The sequence below is a fragment of the Pelophylax lessonae genome, assembly GCF_965119305.1.
Source record: "Pelophylax lessonae genome assembly, chromosome: 8".
Classification (NCBI taxonomy): domain Eukaryota; kingdom Metazoa; phylum Chordata; class Amphibia; order Anura; family Ranidae; genus Pelophylax; species Pelophylax lessonae.
Genome location: NC_138775.1, coordinates 185,893,680 through 185,913,542, shown reverse-complemented (window position 1 = coordinate 185,913,542; position 19,863 = coordinate 185,893,680). Strand labels below are relative to the sequence as shown.

Below are 19,863 nucleotides of genomic sequence, written 5' to 3'. Positions count from 1 at the left end.
AAGTGAATGGAAATCCCTCCAAAAAGAGGGAGTACATGTTTGTCACCAGAACTAGTGTTTCCATTGGAGGATTTCCCCTCTAGACCTGTTCTGGTGACAATCCAAAGTTTGGAATTTTCTTTTAGATTTACTTTCAGTGATCACCATAAGCAGGACAAATAGGAAGGTTGAATCTCCATAACAGGGACAAAGAGAGAAACAAAAAAAAAACCCTGACAGGTGTTCTAAACTCTCTCCACCCTATCCAAAACTAGAAAAAATATGTTTTGCTTTTAGGTATACTATCTTTAACCTCTTTTCCACCGCAGGAATTTTCAAATGTTTTTACACATGTTAAAATCTGCTTATTTTTTGCTTGAAAATTACTTACATACCCCCCCCCCCCCCCAAAAAAAAAAAAAAAAAATCATATTAATTTTTAAAGCAGAGACTTTGTAGAATAAAAGTTCAACAATTGTATGTTTATTGTATAGTATGTCACACACTATTTGCTCAACTGTTTATCAAGTACATATATTCAGGGGGAAAAAAATACACAAAAATAAAATGTGCAAACAAATACAAAATAATAAACCACATTTTTGGTCAAATATAAAAGAACAGGTTGCATCAAGTAAATGGATATGAAGCTTGCCAAGCCTTAAAATTGTGTGTGCCAGTAAAGTAGTGAAAAACAATGGAAAATTGTTCGTTAGGTTGACCTTAAATACCAGGGTTATGGTTGCAGCTAGCTGCCATAACCCTGGTATCTTTTTTTTCAGTCAGACAGCTGGCTTTCAGATAAAAGTGGTCCCAGTGGCAGAGTCACTGCAAGATCAATTTATAGGTGGAGGTGGATAGTTTGTTTTGTTGTGAATAGCTGTGATTGGCCAGAGCTGATCACATGGTACAGACTAAATCACAGCCCATCTGTACCCTGTGATTAGCTCTGGCCAATCACCGCTAATCACAAAAAAAACAAACTGAATAATCACATTGACCAATCACACCTAGAAACACAATTGTACACAATGGACGGCATGAAAGAAAACCATCCATTGTTTACAACAGTCATGTGATCTATTGTGGTTGTTCACAGCGGTCACATGGTACAGGCAGCAAGTCGGTACACTGATCAGTCATTGGCTGTGTCATATGACATCCACTCAGAAGGACGAAAGGTCCACCTATCTGTCAATCTGCTATAGGCCAGGTGGGAAGCCTGCCTTATCTGCTTTCTCTGTTCCTGTAAGTTTTGAGTTCTCCCACCTGCCTCCTACAATAAATAAGTAAGCCAGGGATATTGGGACCCACTCATATTGGCCACAGCAGGTATGAAAACCCCAAAATTTAAGGTGTGTTGATATCAGCAATCGAGTTCTCGGATGAGTTTACAAACTGGTAAAGATGAATTCCAGGTATGTTAAATGTTTACATGGTTACATTAGTCCAGCTTGGACCAATGTAACTATGTGTATACCATACCTGGCTGATGCCCATGGAAGTTGGAAATCACTGAAGTAGTCACTTCTACTCTAGTGATCTCCACTTGCTACTGGGTCTTGAGTAAATGGCTGGCCTGCTGCATTCTAAACACAAAAGATCGACTGCTCAGCACTGGCTCTATTCAGAGAATGGTTTGCATATTCTGATTGAATTGGACAAGGTGTAGAGGATGAAGCCACTTCTACACCTCAACCAATCAAAGAACACTTGGCAATTATTCAGCAAATGCAAAGCCCGTGTTGAGCAGCCAATTTCCTGTGTTCAGTAACGGCAGCTGCTGTAACTATGTACAATATATCCATATCTGGAATTCATCTTTAAGCGATTTTACTGTAGCGTTCTAACATCTAAAAGAAACTGTAATACCATTTTTGGGTGGAAGGCCATTTAATAAGCAATTGTATGCGAAAAAGTTGTCCAAAGATCTATTTAATTTCGAATGCTCAATGGGTGATGTGGCCACAAGTTGAGCCTATTGAATATTCTCCCATATGTCTGACACTTGGAGGTATGGAAACCTTATTTTTGTTATTTATTTACTGTATTTTCTGGCGTATAAGACTACTTTTGAACCTCAAAAAAATCCCCCAAAAATGGGAGGTCATCTTATACGCCAGTATAATATCTCCAAGGTAACCTAAGTATAAGTATTACCGGTAGATCATGTAATAGGGGGGTCGTCTTATACGCCCAGTCGTCTTATACGCCGGAAAATACAGTATTTATTTTTGCATAAAGAAGAGTTGTTATTCTGAATTGCAATGAGTTTATGGAAAGTTACAAAAATCATGGTTTGCTAGAGCTGTTTAAGAGCTATGTAACCCAGAAAAGTTTAATTTACATTTCTACTCAACTGCATAAAGAACATATTCTGCAGGATTTCTCAATTTTAATAATCTTTCTTGAGAAATAAATGCATCAAGTAGGTAATAGAAAGACACTGGCAACTAATCTGTTCTCTAGTCTGCAGTTTTGCTTCTTGATGATACAGACTTTAAACAATTAAACACCTGATGGACTTATTAAAAGGAGATATTTTCTCCGCGTGAAGCTGTTCAGAAATGCCACTGTGCCCTTTACAAAACTCCTTCCTGGTGATAAAAGACATGACAATGGATCACAAGACTCTAGATAATTTCTCAAACAGCCAATACAAAGGCACAATATGTTGGCTATTGACTTCAGAAGACAGTTCAATGTTGATTTAAGCTTGGTGTTGATTTAAGTTTGCAACAAATAAAGGAGCTGAGCTTAATAGCTATATAAATATAATTACATGCTTACAAATTGAAGTCCATTCTCTTTTGCTTATGTCAGTAAATGAAATCGAGTGAAATAACACTACTACACTATGATGATGTAAAACAATCTATTTAATGATCTCAGTGATAAATCTGGCATCAAACATGATGTGCTTCCTATTTAGTGATAGTACTTTACTGCTCCTCAGTACAAGCTTGTGAACAATTCATTCTTTGTGTGGCTTATCCAGTGACTCCTGTTCTCTCATCAGTATTTTAGCTAGGATTCTGATTGCTCTGTTTATATAATTGATAATGACTAGACATGGAATATACACATCTGTCCAAAGTAAAATCATTACACGATGGCAAAAAGTAAAAATGGCCTAAAAAATAGTTCTAGGTATATTTTACAGTAATAAAATACAGTAATTCTTGACAATTTATGTCAGAATGAATAAATCAGCCTTTAAGATTCTTCAGAGTAGCTGATCTAAGTCTTGTGAAGTCTTAGCTCCTATTTGTGTAGTTACTACCTCCATTTTTTTTATACTAACTTTGTTGAGATTTTAAGAACACATTACTTTTAGTATGGTATTTGCCCTTAACTGCCTCCTGCCCGTGCTATAGCCTACAACACGGGTTCGGTTTGCTGCGACGCTCAGGTGGCACACTCTGTGAACGCCAAGTCTTTCGTATTCAGCTGATCACAGATCGGGGTAAAGAGCCAATTACAGTGGCCCTTTACCACGTGATCAGCTGTGTTCAATGACAGCTGATCACAGGATGTAAACACAAGCCAGCTTTTATTTCCTCACGGTAATAGCATGAGGAGAGAAGAAGAAAGCCGATAAACAGCTTGTGTTAAAGGGAAATCGGCACTGATAATTAGTGTCCTGAATATCAGTGCAGTCCCACCAATGCCCACCAGTGTCGCCAATCAGTGCCACTTATCAGTGCTGCCTATCAGTTCACCTCATTAGTGCCCATCAGTGCAGCCTCATCAGTGCACATAAATTATCTGTTTGCAAAATTTTGTAACAAACTATAAAAAAATGTTATTTTTTTAAATTGTTGGGATTTTTTATTTGAAGCGCAAAAAAAAAAAAGAAAACTCAGTGGTGATTAAATGCCACCAAAAGAAAGCTCTATTTGTGTGAAAAGAATGATAGTTTCAGATGGGTACAGTTTTGCATAACCGCGTAATTATCATTCAAAGTGAGACAGCACTGAATGTTGAAAATTGGCCTGGGCAGGAAAGGGGTAAATGTGCCCAGCAGGCAAGTGGGTAATTAGATCAAAGCATCTAAAATCCCTAAATTGCTTCACCTGTTAGATATCTTCTCCACTTTCATCCTTCTACCCCCAATAGCTAAGGTACTCATGGACATCATTAGATGAGGATGTTGATCCTTACAAAGGATTAGGACACCTTGAGATCCGACAGACTGGCTGAGCTTACTGTACTTATGGAAATGTGAATAAGCTAGGCTGAATTTTCAAACAAAGGGTTATTTTTTCTTGGAAAATATCACAAAAATAATCCTCTCTGCACCTCTCAAGACCTCTTTCTCTCTAACCCCCTGTCTCCACTCCTTATTCTTATATCCAGGAAGCCTCTTTCTTCTGGAGCTTTCTACCTCAGTCTGTCCAGCTATTTCCTCCTTTATTTGATCTCTGAAAACTAACAACTGAATTTTCTTTCTTTGTCAGCTCATCCACACAGAGGTATTACATTTGGTACCGCTTACCCTTTCCTATTGGATTGCATGCTCTTGTGAAGTTCTCTTGTCTTGATTTGCATTGTAACCATCCTGTCTTTGATTATTTTTTTAAAGTACTGCACAAACTGTTTGTTCTTTACTGTATAAATTCTGCATAGTAATAATAATAATGATAGCACTGTCCCCTTGGAGGTTGATTGGGTTAATGGGTGTTCTTCAGCACTACTGTGACTCTGTAAACTGTCCAGTCCACCTGACACTCTAGGTTCAGACATTGTGTGTACACCTTTAAGAATTGCACTGACACAGTACAAATGAGTTTTGACTTTTACTCAATGAGTAAGCAAGTGAAATTATGTCAGTCAGCTGAATCCCTGCTTAAACCATCAGGGTTCAACCAGACTGACATAGAAAACAACAGAAAACAGTAAGTTATAATATCAGGGAACAGTAATGAAACAATGTTCTATTTTTTAAGCTACTTCCTAAAATCATGCAGCAATATCAGATTAACTGAAAACTTTAGGCTTAAAGAAGAACTCTAGGCTAATGTATGCTATTAGTATACTACTCAGCAGTATAACCATAAACTAGAAAAGTGTTTCTCAACTCTGGTCCTCAGGGCACACTAACAGGCCAGGTTTGCAAGAAAACTGAAATACATTGCAGGTGATATAATTTGCTGCTCAGTAATTGCAGTACTCTAATCTGCCATCTCCCCAAGGTAATACTTAAAATCTGGCCTGTTAGTGTGCCCTGAGGACCGGAGTTGAGAAACACTGAACTAGAACATGACCCTTTTAAGAACTATGTGTATCAATGTCCCTCCTTTAGCAAGGCCTTTCTACATTCTTTACCGGCAGTTTGAGCTATTAAACAATTTCCACTGTGGTTTAGTATAGCAAAGAAGATCAGAGGTTAAATTGTAATCCTAAGAGAATTGATTTTTGTTGTAATGTCTGCAGTCAGTGTAAAGATGACATGTTATACTTGCGGTCTGAACCAGGAAAAGACACCCTCTCTCACTCTGAGATGTTCGTCCCTGAGTGCCCTGCAGGATAGGCGATGCGATCTCCCAGGCTCTGGCATCTGGGAACAGGCTGCCTCTGCCACCACAGGAAGTCTGACCGACCTCCACTCTGTCTCCTTCAACAACACTGTGAAAGCATCCACAGTACATCGACAAGCATCCACTTAGCTGAGGCTGAGTTCCGTGAGCGGGTCAGGCCTTGTGCACTAGGCCGCAGCTGCCATCAGTCAAACACTCAGCAGGCTGATCTGCACTCAATGGGTCCCCAGAGCAAGAAAGTTTTCAAGCTGTAGAGCAGAAAGTTTTATATCTTCTCCCATTATGCTCCGCTCCCCCTTCAGCCTTCTGGGAAGATAGTTTCCTCGGTTATCCAAACAATGATCAGCTCTCTGCCAGAAACTATATCTCCCACAATTCCCAATCTTCCACTTCCTGCCAGAGGACGATTCCATTGAAATCAGCATTAAAGGGGCACAGGAACAGTTCAAATAACAATGATAAATCTATGTATTTATAATAGTAGTCCAATCCCGGCTACATAATAAAACAAAGAGCCTGGGGTCTCAATGAATAATCACATAGCAATGGATAATTGCACAGATATGCACACCAACATGTTTGGTCCTTGATTTGGGACATGCTTGGCCAGTGCATCACCTTTTCCCTCAGCTTCTTTAGCAAGGCAGTGGTTGTCTTGGAGGTATGTTTGGGGTCATTATCATGTTGGAATATTGCCCTGCAGCCCAGTCTCCGAAGGGAGGGGATCATGCTCTGCTTCAGCATGTCACAGTACATGTTAGCATTCATGGTTCCCTCAATGATCTGTAGCTTCCCAGTTCCAGCAGCACTCATGCAGCCCCAGACCATGACACTCCCACCACCATGCTTGACTGTAGGCAAGAGACACTTCGTACTCCTCACCTGGTTGCCGCCACACACGCTTGACACCATCTGAACCAAATAAGTTTATCTTGGTCCCATCAGACCACAGGACATGGTCCCAGTAATCCATGTCCTTAGTCTGCTTGCCTTCAGCAAACTGTTTGCGGGCTTTCTTGTGCATCATCTTTAAAAGAGGCTTCCATTGACCGATTTGATGCAGTGTGTGGTGCATGGTCTGAGCACTGACAGGCTGACCCCCCCCCACCCCTTAAATCTCTGCAGCAGTGCTGGCAGCACTCATACAACTATTTCCCAAAGACAACCTCTGGATATGATGCTGAGCTTGTGCACTAAACTTCTTTGGTCGACCATGGCGAGGCCTGTTCTAAGTGGAACCTGTCCTGGTAAACCGATGTATGGTCTTGACCACCGTGCTGCAGCTCAGTTTCAGGGTCTTGGTAATCTTCCTATAGCCTAGGCCATCTTTATGTAGAGCAACAATTCTTTTTTTCAGATCCTCAGAGAGTTCTTTGCCAAAAGGTGCCATGTTGAACTTCCAGTGATCAGTATGAGAGAGTGAGAGCAATAACACCAAATTTAACATACCTGCTTCCAATTTACACCTGAAACCTTGTAACACTAACGAGTCATATGACACCGGGGGAGGAAAATAGCTATTTGGGCCCCTTTGGACATTTATACTTAGGGGTGTACTCACTTTTGTTGCCAGCAGTTTAGACATTAATGGCTGTGTGTTGAGTTTTTTTGAGGGGACAGCAAATTTACACTGTTATACAAGCTGTACACTCACTACTTTACATTGTAGTAATTTCTTCAGTGTTGTCACATATAAAGATATAATAAAATATTTACAAAAATGTGAGGGGTGTACTCACTTTTGTGAGATGCTGTAAGTGGTCAAAATAGGAGGTGAATTTACTACCTTTTAGGTGCTCTGATGGAGTGGATCTGGCACACTACTTCAACAGAAACAGGTCTTGTGGAAACAATTTACACTTTGTAGATAACATTGATTCTGAAGCACTTTTTTTTAAATTTCACCATTTTTTAACAATATTTTTCCTTTAAAAAAACACATTTTTTTTTCATGATCATTGTGTGTGTTTTTTTGTGCACATTTTATTAGTGGAGAGGTATTATTCATATATGCATTGACTATTTGTTGTAATGATTGATCATCGCTATTTATACAACAGATGTTGTTTTTATGGCAATTAATGTGTTTTTTTTGTAAACAGTTTATTAATAGACAGGTATCATTAATAGATGCACTGGCCATTCGTTTTACTGATGGATCATCTCCATACATAATAATTTATTCAGTATGTTTATTAATATTTAGTAAATTATAGGGTTTATTTATTTATTTATAGTGCTGTATATTGGTATTATTAATTTTATAATGTCTTTGTAATATTTACACAGCTACTAAGGTGGGGTTTTAGAACAGTTATTAACTTTTAGAAGCTCAAACTATTTATTTATTTTACATGTGGGAGCATACCAGGGAGTTTGACAATGAAAAGGAGTAAAAAGAAATATTTTAGTTCCGAGCTTGTGATGGGTGCCTTTTGACAATGATTACTTAATAAAGCAGTGTAGCAAAAATCATGCTGTCCTAAAAAAAAAAAAAAGAAAAAAAGAAAAAAAAAATGCTGCCGCATAATGTCAAGCAGCAGATAAACTGTTATAGTGACCAAAATTCAAGGGGAAATTTTAGAGATTTTGTTTTAGTTATTCTTTTCAGCCGTTTGATTTACCAATGACTTTTAAAAGGGTTTTATTCAAGAGTACTGTTTTCCAAACACATTTTTTATATTCTTTGTATATTTATTTTGTTTTAACTAAAGTTAAAGTATATTCCTGTAAAAAAATATATTTACTTTTTTTTATATTGTTTTTATCTTTAAAACATAGCTAAACACCTTTATACAAGTTGTATATAAAGAAATAAACAAAATTATTAACAAATAGCTAAGAGAAGAATTAGGAGTGGAGAGAATATTGGGTCATTGGTGTTAAAGTGTACTGTATATCAAGAGAAAAATGAAAATCTACATATAAATAAATATTAGAATAGACAGTAAGTGAGCTATCCTCACTTCATCTCTGGTAAAATGCTCTCAGCAGGGCAGACGAGATAAATCTCTGTAAATGAGTACAAATAGCAGCAAAAACCTGACAGGGATCCCAACTCTTCCATATGCTAAGAAAACTAAGAAGATTGTTTTGGATGGAAAAACATTTAAAGTGGAACTTTAGTCCGAAAACGACGTCCTGCTAGATCACTCCAGGCTGGTGCATTTTGCAGGTATTGCTATTTTTAACATTAAAAATAAGTGTCTATTCTATTTCAATCCAGTGATACATTGTTTCACCCTGCTCTGCACATGCTCAGTTGCTCTCCCATTTTAGGCATTTTTAGGCACTGCTGAGTTTGTAGAGGCCAAACTGCTGACACCCTTTAAATCAGAATTAAACCCTCCTATCCTTTACAGCCAAAGATGTTGCTTCTATTTAAACTTGGGATCAGTTACAAATGCAAATAGATGAGTGTGCTAGGCTACTGGAGGCACAATACAACATCCCAAAAATATAAAACAAAGAAAACAAAGAAGTCCCACAGGGATTTTTATGGTCTAGGCCATGGGTGTCCAACCTGTTGGCCTCTCTGGGCCACATTGAGTGTAGAGAAATTTTCTCGAGCCGCATATAAAATATGTACTACAGTTAAGGCATGTATTAAAATGCCGCCGCACCCCCCACACTAATTTAACACAACTAGAGGATGATCAAATTAAATGGAATCCATATACAGAGGTTTACTTCTTCTAAGAGACAATAAAGAAACACTCTAACCACCATGACCACTTCAGTGATTTGAAGTGGTCATAGTGGTAGGAGTCAGAAACACTGCACATGCTCGCCTCCCCCCCTCTCCTCAGCCTCTGCCTACGGTTAGTTGGAAGTTGCTGTGGCCGTGCCCCCAACCCGAATTCCTTCCTCCCCAGCAGGGGGCAGTGGGCCGCATTGCCTGCGGTTCTGGGTCGCAGGTTGGACATGCTTGGTCTAGGCCAACCAGATAAGGAAGTTGTTGTGAGAGTAATAGACAGTATATAAAACTTAATAGTTTATTCACAAATCAAACATGAATAAAAAATGGTGAATAACATCACCCAATAGGACATTGTATAAAAACAAAGATATAAATGACACAATACCAAACATAGCAAGATATGCTCATAATCTAGAACATATAGTTGGCCTCATGTTGTAGGAGATCAAACTAATCATGGTTCATAGACATCCTGACATGTTTCAAAATCTGAGATGATTTCTTCTTCAAGGGAAAATCAGAGCACAAACTTATACCCTAATGTGTGGCTAGTTCAATGTTTTGGTATAAATGGTAGCCCAGGGCACCTGCAACTATTCTCTCTGAGAAGGGAGGGTAAATAAGAGAGTGGTAATGGTTCCAGGCTGGAACATCTACAAGGAAGTATAAATCAGCAGAAGGGTCCGTACAGATAAATCTGGTGTCTGTAATTTCAATGACGTACAAATAAAGGTTGCTCGTGAGGACCGCCACAGAGAGAGGAGACAATATATGCCTGAATCGACTACCCTGTTTTTTTTAAACTGTTATATCAATGGGTTTAGTTCTGCTTTATGATTTACTTCTGTTTGGGGGCTCTGGACTTCAGCAAAATGGAAAATTCCCACAAGAAGCAAGTTGTTATGGGCAAAGTTCTGCTTTAACCTAAAAATAATCTATATCCATACTAAAGAAAATGGTGTGGGTTATATACATACTCATGGGCACAGAGCACCATCAAGGAGGAGTATATTTCTGTACCCAGGAGTACCAGATGTTCAGGTGCAACGGCAGCCAGCTGCCTGTTCAAAGAAATAATAGTTTGACAGATCCCTCCGATGTAAGAATGTAACCACAATTAAAGAGAAAGTAAACTTCCCTCTTTAACTTTTACCTATCAGTAAGCCTATGATCAGGCTTATCTATAGGTACTGTAAATATCTCCTAAACGTGCACTTACATGCAGCCAGTGATATCACTGGTGCATGCGCTTTGAAGGAATGGCCACCCTAGCCATTCATTCAGGGCTCTGTGCCGTGAACGGCGGCTCCCGCGCGCATGCACAAGACTGACGTCATCGGGACTCTGGCCAATTAGAAGGCCAGAGGATGCGAAACTGGAAGGAAAATGAGTGAACATGTCCGCCTTCTCAGCGGTAAGCAGGTGCCACTGGAGGGCTTCACTCTAAGGTAAGTATTTCCTAATGAGCTAGTATGGAATGCATCCTAGCTCATTATGCCTTTGTCTTACAGGTTTTTCATTATTTTTTTCTTAGGAGGCTTACAACCTTTTTAAAAAACCTTTTTAATGTGGTTGTAAAGGTAAAAGTTTTTTTTTTTTTTACCATAATGCAGTCTATGCATTAAGGAAAAAACCCTTTATGTGAAACTTCCCCCGTAGCACCCCTAAATACTTACCTGAGCCTGATCTTGGTTCAGTGCTGTGAATGTCTACAACAGCTCTTCTCCCCTCTGCCCACTCTTACAGGCTTGGCTGAGAGCCAGGGATCCCATTAGCTCCTGCTGCTGTCAACCAAAACCTGTGAGCAGAGAATGGGGGGTGGGGCTTAGACGGGCTGTGTGTCTGAATAGATGCAAACAGCTCAGTTTGGGATTGGGCACGCATGAGTGCCCCCATAGGAAGCTGCTTCCTATGGGGGCACTTGGTGGAGGGGAGGAGCCAGGAGAATCAGCAGGGGGACCCAGGAAAAAGAGGAATCAATGCTGCTATGTGCAGAACCATTGCACAGAGCAGGTAAGTATGACATGTTTATAATTTTAAAGGAAAAAAGGGAAGCTTTAAAAATGCTTTAACCATAAAGACAATACAGATAGTAAAGGAAGAGGTTGGTTGTAGGACAACAGCTTGGTTGGCCCTTTGTTTGTGTTCCCAACAAGAGGACTTTACAAATTCATGCAGAGAGGCTACTGTGGAAAGTAAACACAGGAACTCGGTGCTGGACTCAAAAATGCTATTTAATCTTAACTTTCCAAAAAAGCAAGATTTCTGTAAAGTCATTACATTAGTCATTTAGTCAGGCGCCACTTTTTTCCTGTAATCACAAATTGTTTAATGGGCGTAATTGAGCCTATGTAAACATTTTATTCCCTTCAGTGATAAATGTCAAATCTTAGCCCATAATTCATAATATTCAATCAATTCAAGCCTAGCCATTAATCTCTAAGGTTAGCATTTTATTAGGTCAAGAGAAAAAGGTCATTAAAAAAACAATGGCAATAACATTTGGCATTTTTAAGTCTTTGTTGCTGGCTGTGCCAAATGGAATCCGGTAAACAATACAATAATTGGAATAGGAAAGTATTGATTTATTTTCTACTTTGTTTTGTAGAGCTGTGGGAATAATCACAGTTGACTGTCCTGTGTTTTGCTGCACAGGGTCTGAATTGTGAGGAGCAAGGTAACTTGTGTATTGGAATGTGCAAAGCAGAGGAGGCTGTCACAGCAGTCAATAAGATCTGAGAGGTGTTGACTAATTGGCTGCTAATTACACAGTAAATTGTCTAATTAAGCTGATGGTTAATTAGCGTACGCTTGCACAGCAGTCTTGTAGAATTTTTGTCTGATGTCTGGGAGGCAGTGTATGCAGTTGGCAAACTGGTGAGTACTGGCAGAAAACATGCCTGAAAAGTAGGCATTTAATGGATGACAAAATTAGAAGCTAAGGGTTGTCATATGTACATTTAAGGTTTTATTGCATTTCCACAGCTTTATGGTAGTGGTCATGTTGGGAAATGCGTTCTAACTGTGAACTTGACAAATCACGTCAAGTATATTGTGTGATTCTGGCTTTGGAAGCGAGACCTGAAATGCAGCGAGTCGAATTCTTTTGGAAAGCATAACTTATTCCTGCATTGTTTTAGAAAGAAGTGCTTTGTTTCTTTTGCTTGTAACTATAGCATAATGAACTATTATTTGTTTCAAGAAGGCAGTTATGATTTCATAGCAGAAAGTAGAAGAGATTAATTATATTGTTCTGAGTTCTTTTCTAAATAAGCGGTTTTTGTTTCATGAATTGTGTGTTAGTAAGTCGTGTGTTGATTGTACTTAGCTTAGTTCTTCTCATGTAAATGTCAACAAAAGTCTTGCTTTGGAGTTAAATTATAGCTAAACCCAAAAATAAAAATTGCAACTTGGTTTCCTTTTTTCCAGCCCCTTTTTTTTTTTTTCCTTTAGTTTTACCTGGTAATTCTACGAGTAACACACTTCCTGTCCTAGGATGACAATGCTCACTCGCCCTTCTCTATCAGAGCAAAAGAAACATGATAAAACTACAGGACTCTGCTCCTCTGCTATTCTCTGTAACAAATGGTTCTGTAGTCCTTAGTTGTGAACAATGCATCAGATGAGTCAACACAGGCAGAGCAAACATTTCACTAGATTTCTGGCAAGATCAACAGGTATTTTTTTCACTTGTCAAAGAGACGTAGCAAAGCACTTTCAGCGTCCAAAGATCTACACTGTTAGTTTTCCCCACTTTGGGCTTAGCAGTGCTTTCATTATATACAGTATACTTTCTGGACGCAGAATATAAACAGAGCAAACACTTTTTTATGAACCTACCTTAAAGAAGAATTTGATTGAGTTCAATGTTCAGGACTGTGTAAAATACAACAAATCATGTAAAAGGCATTGCTTAGGTCAGAGGAAGCTCCCCATAAATAAGGAATGGAATCCTTCACTGGGTGCTCTGGCTCTAAAAGCCTCCTTCCATTATGTGACTCACTCCAAAACAAATGTAGCCGGCAGCTCCAGGGTCCATTAGAAAATCTTTATTGCTACATAATAGTCAGTATTAAAAAAATACAGGTGCTGTGATTGAGGCTAAATGCCAAAACATGTTAGCTTTTCTTAATACTGAATATTATGTAGCAGTAAAGATTTTCTAATGGACCCTGGAGCTGCCGGCTACATTTGTTTTGGAGTAATACAGCATAGCATTCAGAGTGCCGGAGTTAAAATTAGTTGCTTCACGTGTGCCCTTACATTGGTGCTCAGTGTGCCCACTTACTCTTGTGGTCAGTGCTAAGTGTGCTCTATAACATTGGTGGCCGTTGCCCAGTGTGCCCCAATACATTTAGTGGTTCATTTACCCCTTTCCATTGGTGGTCAGTGCTCAGTATACCCCTTGCATTGATAGTCAGTGCTGAGTGAGTCCCTCTTACATTGGTCATCAATGTGCTCCCTTATTTAGGTTCTGGTGCTGAGTGCATCCCCTAAATTGGCTGTCAGTACTCAGTGTGCCCCCCTGACATATGTGGTTAATACTCTGTGTGTTCCTTTAAATTAGTTGTCCATGCTCAGTGTGACTCCTTTTGTTGATGGTGAGTGTAATCCCTTACGTTTGGGGATCAATGCTTAGCATTGTTGGTCAAAGCTGAGTCCGCCCCCTTGCATTGGTGGTCAGTTCTCCCTGTGCACCAACTCCCACCCCTTCCCTAAGTTTAGTGGCCAGTGCTTAGTGTGCTTCCCTACATTGGTGGCCAGTGCTCACTGTGAACCCTTACCTTTACAGTCATAAGTCATACGTTTGTCCCATTATACTGGTGGTTAGCATGTTCCATTTATTGATCGGCAGTTTTCTCTTTATATTGATTGTCAACCTGGCCACCTATGCATATTTATAATGTTAATGGTGGTGACAGCAGGCAAGCATGCTGTTGGTAGCCTGATACTAACCATCCCTATAACCCAAACACTAGCCCTCCCTATAACCCACACACTAGCCCTCCCTATAACCCACACACTAGCCCTTCCTGTAACCCTCAGACTAGCCCTCCTTTTAACCTGCACAGTAACCACCCCTGTAATCCTCACACTAGTGAAACCTAAATGCACATACTGGCAGCATCCTCCTAAACCCTCCTGCAATGGCTGAATACTGTGTCATTGTAACAGGCAAGGCACTGATATTTCTGGGAAGTAGCATAATTTGCAGCTAAGCTCCCCCTCTGCACATTCCCACTGGCCCATCACTATGATATGCAGACAAACTGGTAACCCAGAATGTACAGAAAGAATGAAGAGAGAGGTAGGCTTTGGCACTAGCATTGCCTTTCAGAGCACTCCTAGACATGGTCATAACCTATAGGTTTTTGAAACTGACAAAGGGAAGGAATCTCTATCATTCCTCCCTTTCCTTTCACTAAACACAAGCAGACTATTAACTTTGCAACAGAATCTTTCCGTGCAAAGTAGAGAGCCTATTTTACCTCCCTAAATTAACTTGAATGTCCCTTTAGGGTGAAATTTCTGCAGTTGGCATATTTTGCAATGTTTTCTAGATAAATTTAGCATTTCACATAGCATTGGTTGATTTTATATGTTCTGAGCTGCACGTTAAGTAGACCTAAAGCTACTAATTCAAAACTGTGTGAATGCTGCTGATTTGAGGCTCCCACTGGTTTTTCATTTTTCTAAGCCTCTAGATTTCTGTCTTTGGCTTTCTGACTCTACTCCTTGCCACTGCTACTATTTTCTCACTTAGCACTAATATTGATTTTAGAAACAAATGTCTTGCTGAAATTCCAAAATATGTGATTTCACTTTAGCACTAAAAGAGAATGCAAAAAATTTCAGGGTGTTATTATTGAGATAAATAGGAGCATTAATAAACGGTTACTATAAACATTTTGTCAGCATGTAAGAGCCGATGAAAATAAATGACCTACTCAGTCCATAGAATTTACATAAACAACTAAAAAAAAAAAAAACTGAAGGAGGATATTATTACAAGGCCAATTATTTACCAGCAGCCAACGTGTCTCCAGAAATAATAAGTTACGTTTCTTTAGCTGTTACGTTTCACACTTAGAAAAAGTTGAACTGCAAAATAATTTTTAATGGGATGTTTTGAATGCAATTAAATTTCGGATATGTTGAATATGTCCAACTGTCACTGCAGTGTCTGGCAGTCCGCCTAAAGCCTGGATCTGTCAGAAAATAATGACATCACAAATCACTCGAACATTTATAAATAGGATTTGTTTCTTTATTTTTTAATGAAAAAGAATTCAAATTGATGCTAGGCGACAGAGCAGATTGTAACATTCATATAAATACACATATGTTTCTACTTCAGTACTTACGGGTTTCAATTTTGAACTGTAGATGCCATTCACTCGATCCCTAAAAGTATCATACCAGGAAACATTAACAACATTATTATGGAAAATTTTCAGCAAAAATGAATTTCACTATGAAGCAGGCCCCCTTCTTTCTGGTCTTCCCTGCTACCTGCTGGAAGAGCCCACTGCCAGTGGAGATGCAAACTCAGATGGGAATCTAGTTACTGGTTACTAGAGATGGCCTTGCGGTTCGCCTGGCGGTCGGTTCACGGCAAATTTTGCTTGTTCGCTACCCGCCAAATTTGCGAACACATGGCGTAGTTCGTGGTGGCCATATTAGTTTACATTGGGGAGAACTTTGACCCATGACACAGCCGTCAGGTGGAACGGGACAGCCAATTGAAACATTCCAGCACATGGACAGTCCCCCTACCCTATAAATAGACCTGACCTGGCAGCCATTTCACATTCCGCTTTCTGCCAGTGTAGGGAGAGGTCTGCTGTGCTCATGAGGGAGAGTTTGCTAGACACGTATAGTGCTGTGAAGATCCACAAAAGTCCTTTTCAGGGCTGGTATTTCGGTATAGGCCTTCTACAGTCTCTTTTCAGGTTAGGGAGAGGTATCCAGTCGGTGCTTTAGAGATCGGCTGCAGTGACACAAATTCGCTATGTTAATGTCCACAAAAGTCCTTTTCAGGGCTGGTATATCGGTATAGTTCCAGTCTCTCTTCAGTATAGGGACAGGTTATTCAGTCTGTGCTGTAGGGGCAGTTAGAGATCGTCATCTGCTGTGACACAAATCGCTCTGTTAATGTCCACAAAAGTCAATTAAAGTGCTCCAATGTCTTATAGGGTCTATTACAGTCTCTTTAGTATAGGGAGAGGTATCCAGTGGTTGCACTAAAAAGGGGTGGGAGGGTGGGGGAGGGGGGTAATCCACTGTATAATATACTTTGTAGAAAGCATATTATAGTGGATTAGTAGTATTATTGTGCACTGTGCAGCATTGTGACAGGTGTGGTGGTGAGACTGAGCGTTTCTGCAGCAACACTACACACAGTGACAAAAGCACTTATAGTGTATTATAACTGGTGTGATAGACCAATTTCCCCCCCAATACCACATATTGAAGTGGGGAGTTATCTGAGTAAACTTTTAAAAGTGTATGTGTGTCATGCAACAATATTGCCTCTTTTGCTGAGTGAAGTCTGGTACACACAGCGCCAAACTCACTGGCCAATTTTTTGAACTGGTGTGATACACCAATGGCCCCCCAATACCACATATTGAAGTAGGGTGTTATCTGAGTAAACTTTTACAAGTATATTTGTGTCATGCAACAATATTGCCTCGTTTGCTGAGTGAAGTCTGGTACACACAGCGCCAAACTCACTGGCCAATTTTTTGAACTGGTGTGATACACAAATGGCCCCCCAATACCACATACTGAAGTGGGGTGTTATCTGAGTAAACTTTTACAAGTGTATTTGTGTCCTGCAACAATATTGCCTCGTTTGCTGAGTGAAGTCTGGTACACACAGTGCCAAACTCACTGGCCAATTTTTTGAACTGGTGTGATACACCAATGGCCCCCCAATACCACATATTGAAGTGGGGTGTTATCTGAGTAAACTTTTACAAGTGTATTTGTGTCATGCAACAATATTGCCTCGTTTGCTGAGTGAAGTCTGGTACACCCAGCGCCAAACTCACTGGCCAATTTTTTGAACTGGTGTGATACACCAATGGCCCCCCAATACCACATATTAAAGTGGGGTGTTATCTGAGGAAATATTTAACAAGTGTATTTGTGTCATGCAACAATATTGCCTCATTTGCTGAGTGAAATCTGGTACACACAGCGCCAAACTCACTGGCCAATTTTTTGAACTGGTGTGATACACCAATGGCCCCCCAATACCACATATTGAAGTGGGGTGTTATCTGAGTAAACTTTTACAAGTGTATTTGTGTCATGCAACAATATTGCCTCGTTTGCTGAGTGAAGTCGGGTACACACAGCGCCAAACTCACTGTCCAATTTTTTGAACTGGTGTGATACACCAATGGTGGGGTGTTATTTAAAAGTATAATTTTCTAAGATTGTATTTTAGTCCTGCAAAAATTTAGCCTCTCGCTGTGTAAACAGTGCTACACACAGTGACAACAGTTACTGGCCAATTATTTGTAGAACTGGTGTGATAACCCTGTGCCCCCCAATACCACATATTGAAGTGGGGTGTTATGTAACAGTATCATTTTCTAAGATTGTATTTTAGTCCTGCAAAAATTTGGCCTCTTGCTGTGTAAACAGTGCTACACACAGTGACAACAGTTACTGGCCAATTATTTGTAGAACTGGTGTGATAAACCTGTGCCCCCCCCCCCCAATACCACATATTGAAGTGGGGTGTTATCTGAGTAAACTTTTACAAGTGTATTTGTGTCATGCAACAATATCGCCTCGTTTGCTGAGTGAAGTCTGGTACACACAGCGCCAAAACTCACTGGCCAATTTTTTTAACTGGTGTGATACACCAATGCCCCCCCCCCCCCCAATACCACATATTGAAGTGGGTGTTAATTAACAGTATACTTTTCTAAGATTGTATTTTAGTCCTGCAAACATTTGGCCTCTTTTGCTGTGTTAACTCTGCTACACACAGTGACAACAGATACTGGCAAATTATTTGTAGAACTGGCGGACTGGCGGACCGGCAGATAGGGAGGAGAGGCAGGCAGAACTTGCATTGCACAAGAAGTACAAAGCAGACTGCAAATGTATCAGGAGCGAGCCATCAACCATGTACAGTCACATCTGGCGCTCCCAGGACGCCGGCACATGGCTCCGCAGTGTGGGCTTTTATTAATGTGTCCATTGCTGACACCAGTGTTGCCATCTGCAGCCTTTGCAGTCAACATATAAGTCGCGGTTAAGCCCAACACTCACCTAGGGACAACCACCTTAAGAAGGCACCTGAAATCCCATCACCAAGCCCAGTGGGAGCAAAACTGTCAGAACCCACACAGCCACACTCTATGCTCTCACCGTCCAGCCTCTTCTCCTTCTACTCCCCCTTCTCCTTCTCCTGTCTCCTCACAGTTGTCCAACATTCCACCTTCCATGATGCCATCGTCATGTTTTTCTGGAAAAAGGCAGGCTTCTGTAGCTCAAATGTTGGAGCATAAAAAGAAAGGTGTCAGTTCAACGCATGTGAGCTCATGTTTGCGGCCTAAACAGCCCGCCACCAAGTTGTGTATACTCTGAACGCCTACTGTACCTCTAGCCATCATATACTACGTTCTTTGCTGTCAGTTCAACCCATGTGAGCTCATGTTTGCGGCCTAAACAGGCCGCCACCAACTTGTGTATACTGTGAACGCCTACCGTACCTCTAGCCATCATATACTACGTTTTTTGCTGTCAGTTCAAACCCTGTGAGCTAATTTTTTGAGCCTATACAGGCCGACACTTACTTCTGTATACTGTGTGAATGCCTAATGTACCTTCAGCCACAGAATACTACGTACTTAGCTGTCAGGTAAACCCATGCGGGCTAATGTTTGGGGCCTGGAATGGGCGACACTTACTTCTGTATCCTGTGAATGCCTAATGTACCTTCAGCCACAGAATACTACTTTCTTAGCTGTCAGGTAAACCCATGTGGGCTATTTTTTGGTGCCTTTTATGGCCGACACTTACTTCTGTTACCTGTGAATGCCTAATGTACCTTCAGCCACAGAATACTACGTTCTTAGCTGTCAGGTAAACGCATGTGGGTTCATTTTTGGGGCCTGGAATGGCCAACACTTACTTCTTTATCCTGTGAATGCCTAATCTTTCAGACTGGAAATTAAAAACAATGGGTCTGTAAAGGTTCCGCCAAATTGTGGAATGGATGCGGACCCATTTTACAGATGTGTGAATGGACCCTATATGTATTAGACAATGTATTTACCGGCTGCTGTCAATTCTGGCTGATTTATGAAAAAAAAATATATATTTTTTGCTGTAAAAAAAAAAAAAAAAATTAAGGCAACTTTTTCAATTGCAATACTTCTGTTATGACCTTGTCCATGTGCTGGGACTATTTGTGCACAGCTAGTATGTCTTTTGTGGCTGCAAATATGACCTAAAGGTTTTTAAAGTTCACCTCCCATTAAAGTCAAGTCGCGGTTCGCGGACTTTTAAAAAAATATGCGGCTGGCGTTCGCGAACCGCCACGGCCGATGTTCGTCCATCACTAAAGCCTAGTATACACAATGAGATTATCAGATGAATGATTGTCCATTTTTTTTT

General features: G+C 40.2%; 1 protein-coding gene across 1 annotated transcript in view; it reads left to right on the top strand.

Annotated features, from left to right (window-relative positions):
• Positions 1-19,863, top strand: part of DPYD (dihydropyrimidine dehydrogenase) — a 1,764,026-nt gene that overhangs the window by 1,045,143 nt on the left and 699,020 nt on the right. The gene's annotated exons all lie outside the window — the stretch shown is intronic.